At 35.8% G+C, this 18589-nt stretch overlaps 1 protein-coding gene across 1 annotated transcript in view; it reads left to right on the top strand.

The window, feature by feature from the left end:
* Positions 1 to 18589, top strand: part of si:dkey-112m2.1 (transmembrane protein 132C) — a 144422-nt gene that overhangs the window by 1020 nt on the left and 124813 nt on the right. The window lies entirely within an intron of this gene.

Below are 18589 nucleotides of genomic sequence, written 5' to 3'. Positions count from 1 at the left end.
CCCTCTGCACAGCTGAGCAAGATTTATGGAAATGAAAGCTAATGGTCGTGAAATAAGAGACGCTGTAAATACATCAGCCTCTCCTGAGCGATTTCATTCAGCGTGGAGCATATTTAATGGAATGCAAATTGTATCCTTTCAGCCAACGGCACATATATAATTTATGAGACATATAATTAGCTGTAAGCTGTTGTGGCAGAATACAAAATGACTTGTAATATTAACATGAATGAACTGTGACAGTTGTCTGGTGGGGTGAGTGGGTTTGGGTGCTGAAACGGGATGCACAGTGTGTATGTGTGACAAAGAGTGTGTTAACACTGCAGGAATTATAACAACAGGCTGCAGTCCCATGCAAAAAAGAGAAGAGGTATATCCTTAAGTTTGCACAGGTCTGCACTTGGAAGAAAAAAAAACCCTGATATGCGCATCTACAGGTTGTGTGTTTTGGCGCATATTATCCTAGAAGTGTGCAAGTGTGTGCATCTTTTTGCATGTGCAGCCACGTGATCTTTTTTTTTTAACTTTACCATGAACTATAGGATGTCAGCTGTGTCTGTCTCTTAGCAAAACATCTGAAGAGCCCCTGATTGGATTTTAAAGAAACTTGCAGAAAGTAATCATTCAGTTTGCATCTACAGGTGATTCATTTTTTTTGGAATCAACTAAATTCAATCCAGGTAGTTTTACAGATATTGAGCTAAAATTTGGTGTGGTAGTAGCTGAGCATCATCCTTAACACAGAGTGCTGTGAGATCTTTATTTAAAACACTAATAAATATAAAAAAGGAATGGTACGGAAATTAAAAATAGTGGGGAAAAAAATGATTCTTACATTTACTTTGACTTTAATTTTTGAGAAGATTACCTAAGCCCAAGATAGTTTTACTTTTCTCTTTCTACAGTTTATATTAATTTAGGTATCAGTCTCCCAAACGTGAAAAAAAATAAATAGTTGCAATGGGTGAAGTCAACATGTGATTGTAGTCAGGATTTAGCACAAACACAGCATCCGTCATCATGTGTGAGTTATAGGTCTCAGTTTCTGTTTTATGAGTAGTTTTTATTTTCCTGGAGAGCATTTCACAGAAGTAGTATTTCTTAATCTGCGCTAAGAGAGGAAAAGTGAGCTTGATTAAATCTTATCCGAGCACCCCGGCTCAGTCGGCTCTATAAAGGCCAAGCCCAGCAGAGGAGGAGCAACTTAGTCAATTATCTTAACAACCTCAGCATACAGGTCAATTTGCATGTCTGACATCAATACAGGCAGCAATCTTGATAAAACTACATTAGCTCTCACTGTCACTTCATATTATGAAAATGATTATGATCGCAGTTATATTACATCAATCTGAATTTGTAGGCTATTTGTAATATTTAAAATTTATCATCAGGAAAGAGCAAAACCTTGATGAAACACGGATGAAGTATTTTTAACTTGCATTCTGCAAAGATATCTATATTGCCTGCTGCCTTTTATGACAAAGTTTTAGGTTAAAATTATATTATGTGGAGAAATTATGGGTTGTAGTCATTTTGGTCAAACCTTAAAAATAACATTATGTGCAATTTCATGCAATATCAGACAGATGTCACACTCAGAGTATGTGCTGATAATGATTCTCAGCTACTACCACATCAAATTTTAACTCAGTTTTTATCAGGTTGACTGAGTTATAACCATTTTTTTTGTTGACTAGTGTTTAGAAGCTGCAGAAGTCATTTTGAATTGTACTGGGTCCAAAACGTAATCAGTTATAGGTGTACCTCCAGTGATCATTTTTTTGAAAGTTTTATTGAAAGCTGTACACTTCTTTTTATGATATTTTGCTAACAAACATTCAGAGTCAAACAAAGATCTTGCACAGTCTGTTAGTCCAGTCTTAGCTGGTATCACTCTGCATTTTAGGTAAATATCTGTAAAATTTACTGAGTTACTGTCATGTTGCAAGAGAGTTGGTTGGACAGAAAACTAATTTGTTAACAAAAGGAAAAACAAAAGCTGACGAGGCAGCAACTAAACTAAATAACAAAAACGTACAAAGCAGGATTCCAAGAACATGAGGGGGACAAGACAAGAAAAAAACCCAGACAGCACAGCAGTGAAACACAATGAACCAACAGAGATGTGAGGGAAATGACCAGGTTTTAAAAGCTGCAGGAAATTAGGAGAAGTGGCCACAGGTGAGTGATTACAAACTCGGGGCAGGTGTAGATGGGCGTGGAAGGTAAACAAATGATTGACTGAGGACAAGAGAGTACGACAGGAGCAGAGGGCACAGGGAGTGAAAAACCAACTGACAAAACTAAATACAGGAACCAAATAACAGAATTAAAGAAACAATCAACTCATTACAAAAAAACCCAAACCCCCCAGATCCTGACAGTTACAGCCATATTAGTGTTTTTTATGATCAGGCGGCTGTGGCAGCCAGCTGGAATCAAGTTGACTCCATACGTTAATCAGCTGTAGAAGTGCATCCAATGAATACTCGCTGAGTATTTCAATAAAATCTATCCAGTGGTTCAAGAGATATTTTGGTAGCAGACAGACACATGAACACCCACACTTGTGGCAGGCAACAAAGAGAACCCTTCAGCTAGTCTGACGAGACAACGACAAAGAAAAAAACAACCACACTGAAGTTAACTAAACTTGGCCAAATCTTCGTGGTAATTTCTTTGCTACTGCTTTTGTAAAATCAAATTAAGGCTAAGTACGCCAGGAGAAAATGCAGATTTAATTGCTAATCTAAGTTTTAGTCTGTAAAACTTCAGTTTTTATGCTTTCTTTCCTGTTTTATTTTGAGATGCCAGCTTTCCTTATTGGTACTGTGTGTAGCTTAGCTGGCCATCTTAATTTCACACCTGGGTTTAGTAATTAACACTCACCTGTTCTTCATTTGTCATCAGCTCCTTGGCAAATTGTCTACCATAGTTTTCTTTTTTAATCACTGCCAGATAAATGTGTCTACCATTCCTCATGTTTTACTCCTTTTTTGTTTCTGTTTTTTTATGTGGAATTTGTTGTCACTGGATTACCTGCTTTTTGCAGCGCTTTGAGTTTTCGTTCTGTGAATAATAAAGAGACTCTCGTCTTCCATCTGTCTGTCTCCACTGACTCCTGCAATTTGGATCCTCTTCATCACTCCCCCCTCTTCATGACAGTATCAGTGAAATGCTGTGTCTTTGAGAGGCAACGATATGGGTAGAGGTTCAACAGTTTGTCAACAGATGTCTGGGGGAATCAGTGAAATGTGTAAAGACAATGTTCCAGAGACAAAGATGGGAAGGATTTATGCTTTTTTTTACCTGTAGCAGTAAATATCACCACACAATTTAAGGAATCTAGATCAGTTTTAAGAATTAAAGAGTGCAAACCTGAACTTGACACCGGTGACCTTGGATTCCTCTGATAACACTTCCATAATCCTTACTGAAAGTAATCACTGGCTATCCATCTACAACTGACATTTTGAGTCAGCCCAATTCAAAATGGCTGCCATGGGCAAGTGATCTTAAAATACACAAAAATGTCTACAACTCAGCCAATTTTACAGATAGTGAGCTATATTATGATGTGGTAGTCAATAAGACTGATCCCCAACACGTTTGCTGAGCACTCACAGATTGCACAAGATCTTTGTTTAAAATCTGGCCAATAACTGTTTGAACTTACTTTGTCTGTTAGCAAATTATCTCATGAGCCACTAGATGGATTTTAATAAAGCTTTCAGGAAATAATCATCGGATGTACCTCTACAACTCATTAACTTTTGAAGTCAGTCCAATTCGAGATGGCTTCCACAGCCAATCAACATTTGCCAACACTAAAATGGCTATAACTTGCTCAGCTTCACAGATATTGACTTAAAACTTGACGATGTAGATGCTGAGAGTCATACACAACACATACTATGAGCATAACATCTCGCGGTATTGTATGAGATCCATTATTTTCAAGGTTTGACCAAATCAGCTATAACTCTGTCCTTTTTCATCATAGTTTAAAACTGGCAAGAAAGGCGGTGGGTGATACACACTTGTCTAAAGAATGCTAGGCCTACAAATAAGAAATAAAATTTATTTGATATGACAAAGCATATAATTATTTTGATTTATACTACGTACAATAGAAAAAAGCCAATGTAAGAATAGATTTTTACCATCTTAATAATGTTATTATAGTTTTTTATTTGGGTTTTGACATGCATGTATTCCAATTATAAAGTTCTGGATGCTTCATTTTGGAGACAGTTTAGTTGAAAAAATAACTGTGGTATGCTGTGCAGTCCATATTAGAGTGCAATATGACTTTGACGTAATTCTTTGCCAAGGATTATTGCTGTCGCTTCTTCAATTAACTGCTACACAAAAGATCTAAATTATTTTAATTGATGTAAACAATTTTTTCTTGGTTGAGGAGAAAATGAGAAAATGTCTTCAATGTTTAGCCTTACAAAAAAATAAAAAAAACACAAAAAAATCTACCTTTAGAGTCTCAGGTGTTGCTCACGGTGATGAGAATACAACTAAAAGTTAACGATAAAATGTATTTATTTGTGCCTTTCATGAATCCCAGGGTCCCATTACATCAACCTTATGTTGTTGACAAGATACAACAAAGCTTGCAAAGGTAGTGTTTGAAATGAAAAGTGTGAAAAAAAATAAGGAAGAAAAAAAAAGATTTCATTGTGTCAGTCAACTCCCTGCTGTTTTGAGTCTCAGAGGATATTATAAGTCTCCAGCCACCAGATTGCTTTTACCCAGCAGTCTCTCTAGGTTGTCTCTAGCAGACGAACACTCTGACAGGCACAAAACATATAAGATACCTGCACACACTCACAAAATGTCAGATAGACTATACGGGGTGTTTCAAAATGTCCATCAGTAGGACATTTTGAAACACTCTTTTATTGCCTAGCATGCAGTAGGTTGTGATACAAACAGTTTGTGCAAAATGGAGGGCTGCTTTCTGACTTTAAAAAAGGAAAAAAGCTGTGGTGGAGATTTATTTTTCTTTTCAAAAATATATATTTTTCTCACAAAGGTTTATCATAATCTTCATTTACTAACTTAACATACAGTCCATGAGAGTTACCAAAAATATAACTAAATTAATTACATATTACATTACATTGTATTGAAAAGTAATTCCGTATGCAATACATACCTTTTTAAAAATAAGAGTATGTATTTAGGATGAAAAGCTCACAAAGAATGTAATGTTTTTGAAGTTGTTCTATTTAAATGTATTTATAGATTTATTTTAGGAAAATCTCATAAAATTCAACAACAACATACTGCTTATAGCATTCAGATGACTTTTTATCTGTGGTGTGCCACTATGGTAGAGCAGTTTCAAACTGACACTGCCTTAGGCTTGTAATTATACACCATAATAACATCTAATTCCCCTGGCATACTACAACACATTGTGAAAAACATACACATATTTATTTTATGTGGCTGTTAAATGATAGTTTATCTTGTATTTTATACAGAGCTCATCATTACTTTTCCTGCACAATGCATTATGGGTTGATGATCATGCTAAATGGCCGTTCTCAGCAGTTATCATTTAATAAAGTTACTGCTTTTATTGATCATCAATTCAGTTTCACATGGTACCAGTTTTGATTACAGTTTCCAGTCAAAAGGCATCAAGGGATGTAGACAAAGTCTCATGGCTGCATCCTCAACGCATCTTTTCTAATCTAATTCATAACCACTTCATCTACGAGCTCCTGGGTGTTATAATAAGGACCTATCACAAACTTTCTTCCTTATTAAAAGCTGCACTTCAGTGCACTTTTGGCTGCCTGTGGTTCACTTGTTGAGCCGACAAGAATTGGTAAATCTTAAAATTCATGACAATCAAACATTTAACAGTTTAAACCACAGATGCATCACAACTATTTTAACTTAGATTTGGCCAGCATTTTGAATCATTGCATCAGTCAGTGTACAAGGGACCGTGTCGGCTTGCTGCAATGGTTTATTTTGACCAGCTGATTACAGAATGCAGAGATCATACAAATCAAATCCTCTCTTCCGTTGGAGCTGAAAGACTGCACCAAACGCTTTGCCCCTCCTCTGTAATCTTCTTCGCCTATATGTACATTTTGAGTAATGCCTTCAGTGTTATCGTCACATCTTACGCTGTGCTGCAGCTCAAATTTAGTCATTTATCTCACTGTGTGGTCCAGAGAAAGGCGTGACTGTGACCATCTGACATCAATACTACTTATAATGCTACCCAAAGATTACAGACAAAAATACATTTTGAGTTTTGCTTTAGATATCACACCTTTATAGCTGGTGCCATTAAGCCTTTTGAGTCATATTAGTTGGGCCTTCTTTTAAAGTAATCCCACGAAGCTGAGGTCTTCAGCAGGATGCTTTCCATTCAGCAGCCAAGGTGAACTGATGTGTGACATTTACTGCCATCAGTATGAAAAATATCAGGCAGTCAAGCAGTGATGGTATAATTTTATTTGCCCACATTTTTATCACAGCAAGTACGTCGTAGATTATTGTTTATGTTAAAACGTAGAACATTCTAGTAATGTGATCATGTTGAATGATTTGTGTAATGTCAAAAATATTTGTATGTTTTTTTATATACAATATCTACTTCACAATGTAATGTTATTCAGAAATCAAAGTATATGTTTTTTTTTAATTTAGGGTTTTCTGCTACTATGTTCTTGAACTGCGGTCTTGTTGAAAAAGAGCATAAATACTGTCCCTGAAATGTCCTTGATCAACTCTTTCAGGTTGAGGATCACAAGTCTTAATTCTTCTAAAACGTCTGGGATACTTTGGACTTCACCTGCTACATTGTGTCAATGTTGCTTCCCATTTATGATTGCTGCGCGCATCTTGACTGAACTCTTATGTCAACTACATGATTTAATGTCCTGTTGGTTCTTCAGCAGCTGATATTTGATGTAGACTTTTCCATCACATGGGGTATTTTCTTTTTTGTTGTAAACCACCTTTGGTTACTTGCTCCTTTGGAATTTAGGGATTTCTAATCTGTGGTTGACACAGAGATCCTGGTACTCTTTTCCAGCTGTCTGGTTTTGCTTCTCAGTTTATCCTGCCTCTGCCTCTATTTCGCATCCTGCTTTTGTGTGCTGGACAGTGGGGGGCATCTTTGCACAATCTGCACCTTGGGTCTTATCTGCTGCCTTACATGTCAGACTTTCCATGCCATGGGGAGGATTTCTCGATAACTATCACACTTCTTTCTGCTAAAGATGCATCACAGGAAAGGATCTTTTACAATAACTCTACTTTCTCCTCATCATTTACTGTCTTCAGCTGCTAGACTTACTCACTTCACAGTTCATCCTTTGGGACCATCATTTAGATGTACTTAAAGATGCTCTAGGAGTTCCTGCAATCACTAACCTTTTCTCTGTTCCTTTCTGGCCCTTATCAAGCTTCAAAGTGGAAACTTCTATAGTGTGAGAAGTTTGGGAATATTATCTAATTTCTTGTGTAGTTAGATTTCAATTTCAAACATGCATTTAATGAGTGGCAAAGTAAACATTTTGATGGCTTCAAACTTTCCTGAGTTGAGCTGATTTCTGGGTACCTGTCTGACTCTTTGGATATTTATGAGTCACCAGTAGTCTGTATTGCTGCTAACTTACGTTCTGATGAATGCAACTTTTCTGTTCTGGTCATGTTCTGTTTTTGCCCAATGAAGCCTTGTTTTATTTAGTCTAACATCCAAGTGTCCCTCTATGTTTTGAAAGATGTCAGCAGTTATGTAATCATTTAATAAAGTAATTTATGTTCACTGATAAAAGTCAAAATTAATGACTTTCAATGACATCATTGCAAAAATGTAAGTAGCAGCATCTGCCCCTAAAACCCCAGCTTATTGTGTGAAAAACATATGTTTGGCTTCTTGTTTGCAAAGGAATGCTTGTCATTCAGCTCTGATATACAAAAGGATTATTCTTATGAAAAAGTAACATAATGCTAAGTATAAGATTACATGTCAATGCAGAAATAAAGTATAAAGTCAGAGTTGCCAGTATGATCTGTTATGGTCTGTTGCCAGTATGGTCTTAGAGTATGTGAAATGTCTTTGTTTTAAGGGTTTATGTTTAATACATTGTGGAAAATTATCTCCTATCTAGGTGCAAAAAAACTCAAAAATAGCTCCAAATTATGTGAAAATCCACAAACTTTGGGGGTCTTTGGCTCCCGGACCCTCAATGAGACCTTTTCCCTGTAATTATTTTTCTTTATTTAATCGTATTCCTGCAAATATCTCAACACACCTCTGCCAAGACTATATCCAGTCCCCGCAGGATCTGACTGAGGAGTTTGTTCTTGCCCTGGTCTCTCAATACTTAAATGGCCTTGTTATTACCGCTAAAGTCTGAGCAAGTAAGTCTTGTGCTCATGATTAGAGTATACCCTTGCTTTAAACAGTTTTAATCACTTGTGTTGGAAGGTAAGTACCTGTTATTAAGGGTAGTGTTGTAAATGTGGGAGGACACTCTCTTGGAATTTGCCTGCTCTTTTGGATGTGTGTAGGCCAGAATCGAGTGGGCTGAAAGTTGAAAAGTTACAAAACCGAAACACATTTAGCTTTAATTTAAAATAAGGTCTATATTTATTTTATTCTTTTTTTTCTTCAGCTTCTGCTTCTGTTCACACATAAATATTCTTGAAATCACAGCAGCTAAAAACTTTCAGACTTTTACATTTTTTTTCCATAAAAGCATTTGAGATTATTATATTATTATTTTTTTTGTTGTTGTTGTTAGTTTTGATACTAATCTGATCAGTAGTTATATATGTACTCATCAGTTATAAACCTGTTGGTGTGGCAAACCTCAGCCATGTCAAGATCCCTCCTATTAGGTTCAGCAGTGAAATTGCAACTTTAAAAGTCAATAAGACTTTTATATTTCACCCACAGAGGGTCAAGATTAGAGGCACATATTGTTCACTAAGCTTTACTGCTGTTTCAGTAACATTAGGACATTAAATCAGTTCAGCTTTATTGACAATTCTTGAGACAACATCAATAGGGTTATTTAAGTGTTCATGCTTGAATTGTAGTTAAGCACTGAGTCTATTATAAGTAATGTCTTTCAGTCCTCCTCTGAACCTGAAACTGTCATTTTTCTTATTTTACTTTCTGTAATATCCTCAGGTTTGGTTTCTGCTACCTCAGTTATTTGTTTTGTTTCGTTTTCGCGGTAATGCCTTTTGCAATAACTGCATCTGCCTGAATACTAAAACCGTTATTTTCGTTGTTTCTATCTGAGTGTTTTTGATGTAACTTATCATTTTGAAAACGCAAAACAAAGCTTGTTTTAAGTAAAAAGATTTTCTGGCTGGAAACAGATCAATAACAAGAATGTCTACCATCTGATTGTTGAAACTTTCTCTTTGCTAGAAAAAAAAACGAGATAAAACTGTTTCATATTAGAAAGAAAGTTAACTTTAAGCGACACTGGACACATTAAAACTGTGAAATTACTACTATTACTATAATTACTTCCAAGAGTTTCAGTGGATATTAATTTTTAGCTTGAAAGATCTTTGGTGTAATTCTGGGTTGGGTTGCACGTCTTTGTCATTTTAAGTAACGGTTTAGTAAAAAAAAAAATAGCCCAAGTCCATAGAAGCTATTGATTTTGAAGAAAACTCTTCTCAGTTGAAAGAACAAATGGCTACTTATAGAGAAAACTTACAGTGAGAAAATGAAAAATGTCAAAAGATGACAAGAGGTGCTGAAGCAATGGATAAAGCACAATAAAAGATGAACACAAAACATTGTAAACATTTAGTGGTAGTTTAAAGATCCACAAAATGATATAAAGAATGTCTTTAAAAATAGCATTTGGACTCTTTAGACCAGCAATTTGTCCACTTTTTGTCCGTTAGATAGCAGGTAAATTGTTGTCTTTGAAACTTACCAGAGTTTTTCTGTGGCTGTCTCAGTTGTATGACCAGCTCAGTGATGTTACAATCAGGCTGACACAATCTGTTCTCTTGCTCCTCTTTTCAATTATAGCTGTGTGATTGGAGTTTAAAGCTTTCAGTACAATAAGCCTTCAAAACATAACATCAATCATACTTAACACTTGAATGAACTTGAATCAGTATGCAAAAAATGGTCTTATACCTCTTTTTTTAAAGTGTTTGTTAATTTATAAAGTGTTTACAAGTTAAAAACCTAATTTAGTAACAAATATAAAAGGTAGTCTTATTGTAAGCTGTTATAAAATATTTTTCTTACTTTTTATCATTTCATCATTCAAACAGCTGCAATTAAATGTATCATGTTAATGCACAAATTTGTTGATAATTTTTTTTTGTTTTATTAATACGGCTCATGTTTCTGCTTGGTATACATTTGGCCTTGAAAGTCAGTTCAGAGAATAAAATGATATTACATTAACATTACAAACTATGTATAGCTTCTGGGTAACAGCACACAGGTGGGAAATGAAATTTCGGTATAGCATTAAGTATTTCTTCAAACATTAGTAATGCTTTGTTCAGTGTGTGTGTGTGTGTGTTTTGCAAGCATCCGTACATTTTGCACACAGTTATATGTATAGAAATATAAATTAGTGCAGTTGTAAAACTGGTACTGAAAAGAGGGCTAAAGGTTAAATTATCTCTAATTAGCCTTTCAACACTAATTTGGAAGGTTTTTATTAAGAAAATCAATTAGTATACACGAAGAGGAGTGTGGCCCAACAGCCAAATCCCAGTTTGCTTTTAATAAATACAACAGATTGTAGCAGGCGGTGAGAGATGAAGGCGCTCACCAGCTGTCGTTCATTTTTATAGGTAAGTTAACCTGTTTGGAGGCCCCTGTAACTAGTCTAGCTGTTCTTGTAAAAGGAGAACTTGAAATGCTTGCTATTTTATGTGAAACACTCATTTGCTGAATTTTTCAACTTTGAATAACATTTGTGTTGAATTTCTTTCATGCTACTTTAGTTGTTTGTGGCTTTTTTAGAACTAGTTTAATTACACCGATGTCATGAACTCATTTTTGCTTTCCAGCTGATGGTTTTGATTAGAAAATTGTTGTTGGAGTTTTCCCTAATCTGAATTTGTTGTAATAAAAGAAAAACAAATATTTTTAAGTGTCTGTGAGCCAAATTTATGAAAATAGATGTTAGGATTGAACCTCCATTTCTCCCTAAACTTTTTAGTTTGTGTATTATGTTTTGTTTGTAATTTTTTTTACAGGAAACAGATTTCCTGGGAACAGATTTTCACATCCATATGGCAATCACTTTTTTTTTTGCACTGAAAGCACTTTATCTTTTTGTTTTACATGTTTGTGGGCCACATACAGTATGAGTCAGAGGGATGATGGACGTTGAGCACTGCAGCAACACAATTCGGTGGTTAAATTTAGGCAAGAGAAGCACTTTGTTAGAAGATTCAGTGTGTGGGATGTAGTGACATTTCCCCACATTTCCCTCCCCAAAATGCAAAAAGCAGAGTCTTGAGCCAGTGTTTGTTCGTGTCTTTTTTGGGTTACAGTAGAAACAAAGCAACATGCAGAGGGCCCAGCAGGGTCATACAACAATATACAGTATTTGACTATAACAAACAGTAAATAGTTCACATATTTTTACCCTCATCTAGGTTATACAAACTGCTTCAAAATGTGTTTCTTATTCCCCATATCCCCATACAGTGTTTCTTTCTTTTAAAATTTAAACTCGGTTATAAAGCACTTTTTAAAATCTTACTCATACACAGATAAGCGCATCAAGAGCAAAGGAGGCTCCAGTTTTTTTATAGTTCACTCTAACACGTGGCAGGTCTAAGGATCGAATCCCCAACCTTTCAACTGAAAGTCATCTCTACTCTGAACCATGGCCACCCTAACATAATTGCTCATTCAAGGTTCATTAAATGAAAGAAAAATCTTATTTTTTTTAATAGGATTGACCAGCTGTGGCTCATGTGGAAGAGTGATCATTTGTCAATCAGAAGTTTGGCAGTTTGATCCCTGCTTCTACATCCCAGAGTCTAAATATCCAAGGGCACAACACTAAACTCCAAGTTTGCAAATTGGTGTGTGAGTGCACATATTAATTGGTGAATAAATGTATTTTAAGTGGCCATAAGTCCTTTAGAGATGCAATTCCTTCACAATTTACCATTTAAAAACATAGTTGTAAAACAGGAGTAGATAATGAAGGATAAACACATTTCCTCCTGTTTTCTCTACTTTCAACATGCAGATGCCAATTTATAACTCTCAAAGCATCAACATGTGCACATGTTTTTATTTTTATTTTTAGTGTTGTTTAGTCTTTGTGTATTTAACTGTAATGTATGTACTTCAGGTGCCTTCTCCTCTCTTGATCTCATAGAAAAATCATTCCTGTCAAGTTCTTTACAGTTTTGCAGCTGATGAAGCAGAAAGGCTTAATATTTATTACTGGCATATTATTCAGAGTTGTTTGTTTTAATGTCTTTGAATATGTATGTTACGAAAAAACCTTAAGTGAAACAGTCGGAAAATAAATCCAGGCATTTAGTAAACAGAACAGTGTGAGTTGGGTCTGGATGATTCAGATAAGCACCTCAGCTCAGGGCTTTTGACTCTAAGTATCTTTTGGCAATGAATGACTTTAAATCAATTCATTGGATTTTAGGCTGTTTTTGTCCCTAGCTACATAATTTTTTTTTATCCGTGTGCTACATGCTAAGAGCATTTGAATTTCAAACCCAAGCAGGAGCACACCTCTGTTTTGATCTGAACAATACTGAGCCATTGTAGCATAAAGGCAAAGCGTTTGGGAAAAGGTATTTTTTTTGCCTCAAAAGAGATTGCCATGAACTGCATCAGGCACAAAATGTTGCAACACATATTTTTTTTCTTTTTTTTAAATTTCTTTTTGTAAGTTAGAGACATCAGTTAATGTCATGGACTATGCAATACAAAAACTAAATTTGATGTGGCTTGGTGACTTAACAGATTAAGTATTGTTCAGCTACATTGAGGAAATCTAACTAGTGGCTTAGAAGACCTGAAGAAAAATCTGGTTTTAGTGTGAAAAATTGTGCATCATTCACCAACAATGTTTGTTCCATTTAGCGTACAATTTGCAAAGTAAATAAAGCTACTGAGTTTCAGGTGCAAACATGCCATTCAAGTTTCGCAGATATGAACAATTTGCTTTCTTTTTTATCCCATAGTATTCCTCCTAGCACAATCTAAATATGGCACCCTCAGGCAAAAAAACTCTACGTCCCTAAATAATGAGGAACAAGAGCATTTCTCATAACATCAAGAGCAACATCTTACCAGGGAGTAGTCATGTTTTAGATGACATTTCTGAAAGTAAGTGCTGCAGATAGATTTCTTTAAATCCCAAACTACAGAGTAATGAAGTTATAAGCCTGTGCATTGAGATAAAAAGAAATAGGCCCCTATGTAGAGGTTATATATGCATCCCAATGTACAGTCATTATATTGTCAAAAAATATATTATTTTGGTATTTATTGGCAGGTTAAATTAAACAAAAAACATTTTGTTTCTTGACTGTCATTACATCCAGTTGTTGTCACTTAGTAAATACTTTTTTTTTTTTTTTACTATGAACCAAGGAGTGCTCGTTATGTCCTCTTTTCCCCACAGGGAGGGTCAGGATCCCCCACTTTCTCAATGTGACGCCTGACTATCGAGCTATTATTCTCAGTGTGCCCCAATTGCATCATGCAAGGCATAGCCTATATCTTGAGGTAAATAAAAATAACATGTTGTAAACTTATAGACACTACTAGGTTTGAAGTCCCTATTGTACAACAGCAACAGTAATATTTTTCACACATTTTTGGACAATTTATTATAAACTAAAAGCATTATTGAACGAGATGTTGAAATACACCTTCCATGACAAGCATGTCCTCTTTTTGTAAAAGCAACAGTGCAGCAGGTCACTCCTCCTCCTTCGTCTTTTTTTCTCCTGGGTTGTAATTACCACCAACTCTGAATTTCCCTCTAACTGCATGTAGCAAACAGCACTGGCCTTTGAGAATTTTGACGTGCTTTGCAACAACAGTAACTTTTATATATGCGTGCTGGTTTCATATATATATGGGCTGGCAACCCATAATTGGGTGGTAGCACAGTTTAAGGTGCATGTTACTGTTTGTGAAAAAAACTAGTTCACAAGTTTTGAATTGGTCCAATTTAGTGGGCACAAAAGCTGCATAATTTTTTGGTGAATCAGGCATAAAATGTGCCTAGTTTTATTCTCCGCTTTGTACGGTAGAATTTTTACATAAATAATTAAGAAACCCAAAAGTATGAGACAAAAAATGTGCAGCATTCTTTTCCAAAACAAGAAAAAAAAGTGCCTAATACTGTTATCCATGGCATACCAAAAGTTAATTGAAATCTATTCAAGGCTTAGATGGCAGAAATACTTAATTGGCTATTGTAATGTCATGCCTGCTGCATGTGGTAACAAGTAGGATGTTGTGCTAAGGACTACTTTAAAAATTATATTTTCTTCTTGCAAACTGGACTTAAAAGAGGTTGTCAGACTCTGAAACTCACAACAAAACAATTAGCCTATTTCTAGGAATATATTGAGTAAATATATTTTAGCTAATTCTTTTTGCTGAATTGACTTGTCAGGAAATAAAACATTTAATAGAAAACCCTTTTTTGTCTGAATAAATGAATTACCTGAAGACAATAATGATGGTTTTTTGTTTAGATTTTTCCAAGTGTTGATTCTATCTGCTTTTGACACAGTATACTAATTTCTTTTTTATCAAATGAATCCCAAGAATATCAGCTTTTCAGCGATATGTTACTTGTACACACACTCAGTATTTGTGTACAAGAAAAAGTTGCACAGAGTAGAGATGAATTTTATGGGGTGAAGTTTTTGAAAGACTAAATTTGTCTTTGTATCCATACAGTCTTGATCAAATAAGTCATAATTGAACCAAATGTTGAACTTGAATCTGTGTAAAACTTCATAACTTGGAAAACTAGGGGTCTTTAGGCAACATGGCATGAAGCTATTTTTTACCTTTTTCATGATTTCTTCAGTGGTAAGCCATTGTCACCTACTTTTTTTGAATTCATAAGATGTAATTCACTGAGGGAAAACAGCTTGAGAAGACTGATTCTCTTTTCCCACAGGTTTTGCTTTACTAATACGATCAAACACACAAAGAATTAAAGGAAGAATAACCGATATGTGACAGCATTCAGAGGAAATATTTTTTCATTCTTATCTTTGAGTGTTGGGAAAATTGGGAATTCAGTCCACAGACACACATAATCACACACAAATGCATGTGCACAGCATCATTAAAGATTTTCAGCACATTGTATCTGTGCACTGTAAACACACACACACACACACACACACACACACACACACAAAGACTCATCTCCTTGGGCAAACAGCTTCACAGCCATCCAACTGGGAAAGGATCATATTCTGTGGGGGGTCTAGAGGCAATTAGCATAACTAACAGAAGATTCGGCGCGCGCACAGAAAATCAGAAGGAAATGAGAATGAACCTACGCAATCAGAGCAGAGAGAATGTTAACAACACTGTTGGCTCTTCCTGTGTGAAAGATTGACAGAGAGAGATCACATATTTATCTTGCTCCGTCAGCTTTTGTCCCACGAGACCACGGAGGTACAATACGGGCTTTTTTGTTTCATGAGTTTGTCGCTTGGGCTTCAAACCCCATGCTGAGGTGTTCCTACACTGCATCACCTTACAAAAAAGTAGTGCAATAAGTTTTGCAATAAGTTGTCAGAGAAAGCCAATAACCTTTTTTCTCGCCCTCTGAAGATAGTTCTGTCATTTTGTGCTAGTTTTTGTGTGTGGATGCTGCAAGTGCTGAGGAAAAGATGATGACACAGGTGATGGGAATCTGGTATTGGCGTTATCTGCGCAGGTCAGAAAAGGAAGCTATTGCTATTTTTTTTTCCCTTTCTTTCTTTCTTTTTTTTCCCTGTCCAACTGGGAAACACAATTTGTAACAGTGGCAATGTTCCAGATGGGCAGCTCTGTCTTAAAGTTTTTTTTCTCAGACTCTGTGAGCCTCTGGAGTCAGATTATTCAGCTTTTCGTACTTTCTGTCTAGTTGTCTCATTATTGCCCACTTTATCTCAATGTCTGACTTTGGTGAGGAGCTGCTCCTCATTATCTGATTTGCCACCCAGTTCATCAAATGTTAAAAATTGGCGGTGGGTGAGAGTGGAGACGTGGTGGTGGGGGGAGACTGTTGAAAAGTTCAACCTGGCACAACAACACCACGAGAAAGAAAAGAAAGCCTCCATAGACTGAGAGAGGAATTTTAATTTCAAACTTAATAGACACAATGAATTGAAACCTGAGGGAAAACTATTCAACACCTTTAGGAATGTGTCCCCAAAGCAGGACTCAATTCCCCTACCAATTTTCAGCAACACTGCCTCAAGAGAGGTAAACATAAGGGAAAGCTCCATCCAATAAGAAAATGTATTAGCAGTTGGACTTCCATCTTCCAAAACCTATATCTGTATGCCGTGGATACTAATACTTTCAAGTAATAAGCCAAGTGAGGCTCAGAATAGTTCAACCATAGTGATAAATAGATTGAAATAGTTTCTGCACATTTCAGACTTAATGAATGTGTAATATTTGCCTTAGATTATCAGAAATGTGCACTTGTGTGTGTAAATTTTAAGATCCGATATCAACTCAAGCAGAGACAGTTCACATTTTGTGTGTTAATGTGGCAGCTGTGCACGTTTTATCATAGCTTCCTGACATTTCACTAGCGTACATATTTGTGTTAGAAACAGGTTATATAGGGTCAAGCACTGTTTTATATAAGGATCTGATTTCAGTGGCTGTACATGTTTTACCTGGATCTGTGATATATTGGCCTGGAGAATGAGACAAAGATATTGATCTATCTGCGGGCTTCAGGCCAGACCGACGCTCAAAATTGCGAGCAGCCTTAAGAAACTGTTATTGGTCAATTTCTTGTTAATGTTAAATGTGCTGATGGCTAGTTGGTGGGCCCTGTCAGGACAGAAAATTGCAATCTGTGCTGTGGTGGACCAGATGTCATCATGAAATGAGAAAAATCTGTTTTGGAGTTAAACACTGTATGTGTGTGTGCGTGTGTGGAGATGTGTATAAAAGTGATGTTGACATGGAAAGTGTAGGCCTGTTTCTCTATTTTGTTATAGCCTGAATCTGCAATCAGAGGCATAATATTCAAAATCGCGGATAGCCATATGCAATATAGAGTTTCTTTATTTTTTTCATGTTGCAGTTCCCTCTCCACACTCCCATATCCTTTACATCTTTCATCATTCTTTCCTGCTTGTCTCCTTCCCTCTTGGCTTGTTTTTTTTTTTTTTTGTCTTTTTCTTTTCAAGATTAAGTTCTTCTACAAAAAACTTCCCCAAAAAACAAAGTTAATTAGACAACCAAAAGAAAAATTACAAACCAATTTAAGAAGAAAAGATTAGATAGTGAGCTTTATTGTGAGTTTTCTTCAAAGTGTCATAATAAAGTAGGATACAAAGAAAACCACAAATTACTTTTGTGTGTGTGTGTAATGCTGAAATTGTTATGGCCGAGTGAGGCAAACCCAATACGCAGACTCATGGTTTAGAAAACATAAAACTAATTTCTTTTTTTTAAAAAAGAAAACAAAACAAAAGCTGACGTGGCAACAAAAAAATTAAATGACAAAAACTTACCACAACAACGAGGAGCAAAACCATAAGGAGCATGAACGTGGCATGGACAAACACACAGAGACACGGGCAACCAGGAAGAATGAGCGAACGGAAAGGAATTATCTAGCAAAGCATGAATAAAAAGGAACTGGTTTTAAAGAACTGAGTGTCAGTGGGAAATGGGTTACAGCTGGGACATAATGAGGAATAGGTGAAGTGGGCGTGACAGGCAGACCAGAGAATTACACAGAAGAGGGCAGGTGAAAAGTGAAAAGTGACACAGGAAACACATGAGAAAACTGAAACAAAACAGAATCACCAAGAAAACCAGAATGCCAGAGTGACAAGAGACAGAAAATAAAACTACACAAGAACCTAACTGAACAGAGAATAAACAAGAAATAGAACATAATTACAGAAACACAAAACAATGAACCTAATGCATAAAACCTCAAAAATACTTCAATCCATGACAGAAATTCTTTAACTCTAATTTGTAGTACTAAAAACGGGTAAGTGCTCAGAATTATCTTCTTCTATCTTTCCTAAAGCACATGAAGTTTTCAGATGAAGTCAAGTAAAAGATGATTGGAAGTCAATATTTTTTGACTTTTCAACCACTTTTGTAGTGGCAGTGATGGAGTCCATTAGAATTCAATGATCTGAGATTTAAAAGAGCTGTTAGTCGGATTATGTTACCCTCAGAAAAATCCAGGCTAGCATTTCCACCCTGTGTTCTGTATCATTGCCAAGCTAATGCTAAGCAATATCACTTAATCTTCCAATTTAGTATACAGTAAAGAGGTATCACTTATCCCACATAACTATCTAAAAATATATCTGTAATTGT

This window comes from Kryptolebias marmoratus, linkage group LG14, assembly GCF_001649575.2.
Source record: "Kryptolebias marmoratus isolate JLee-2015 linkage group LG14, ASM164957v2, whole genome shotgun sequence".
Taxonomy (NCBI): Eukaryota; Metazoa; Chordata; class Actinopteri; order Cyprinodontiformes; family Rivulidae; genus Kryptolebias; species Kryptolebias marmoratus.
This window is presented reverse-complemented; position numbering and strand designations above follow the sequence as displayed.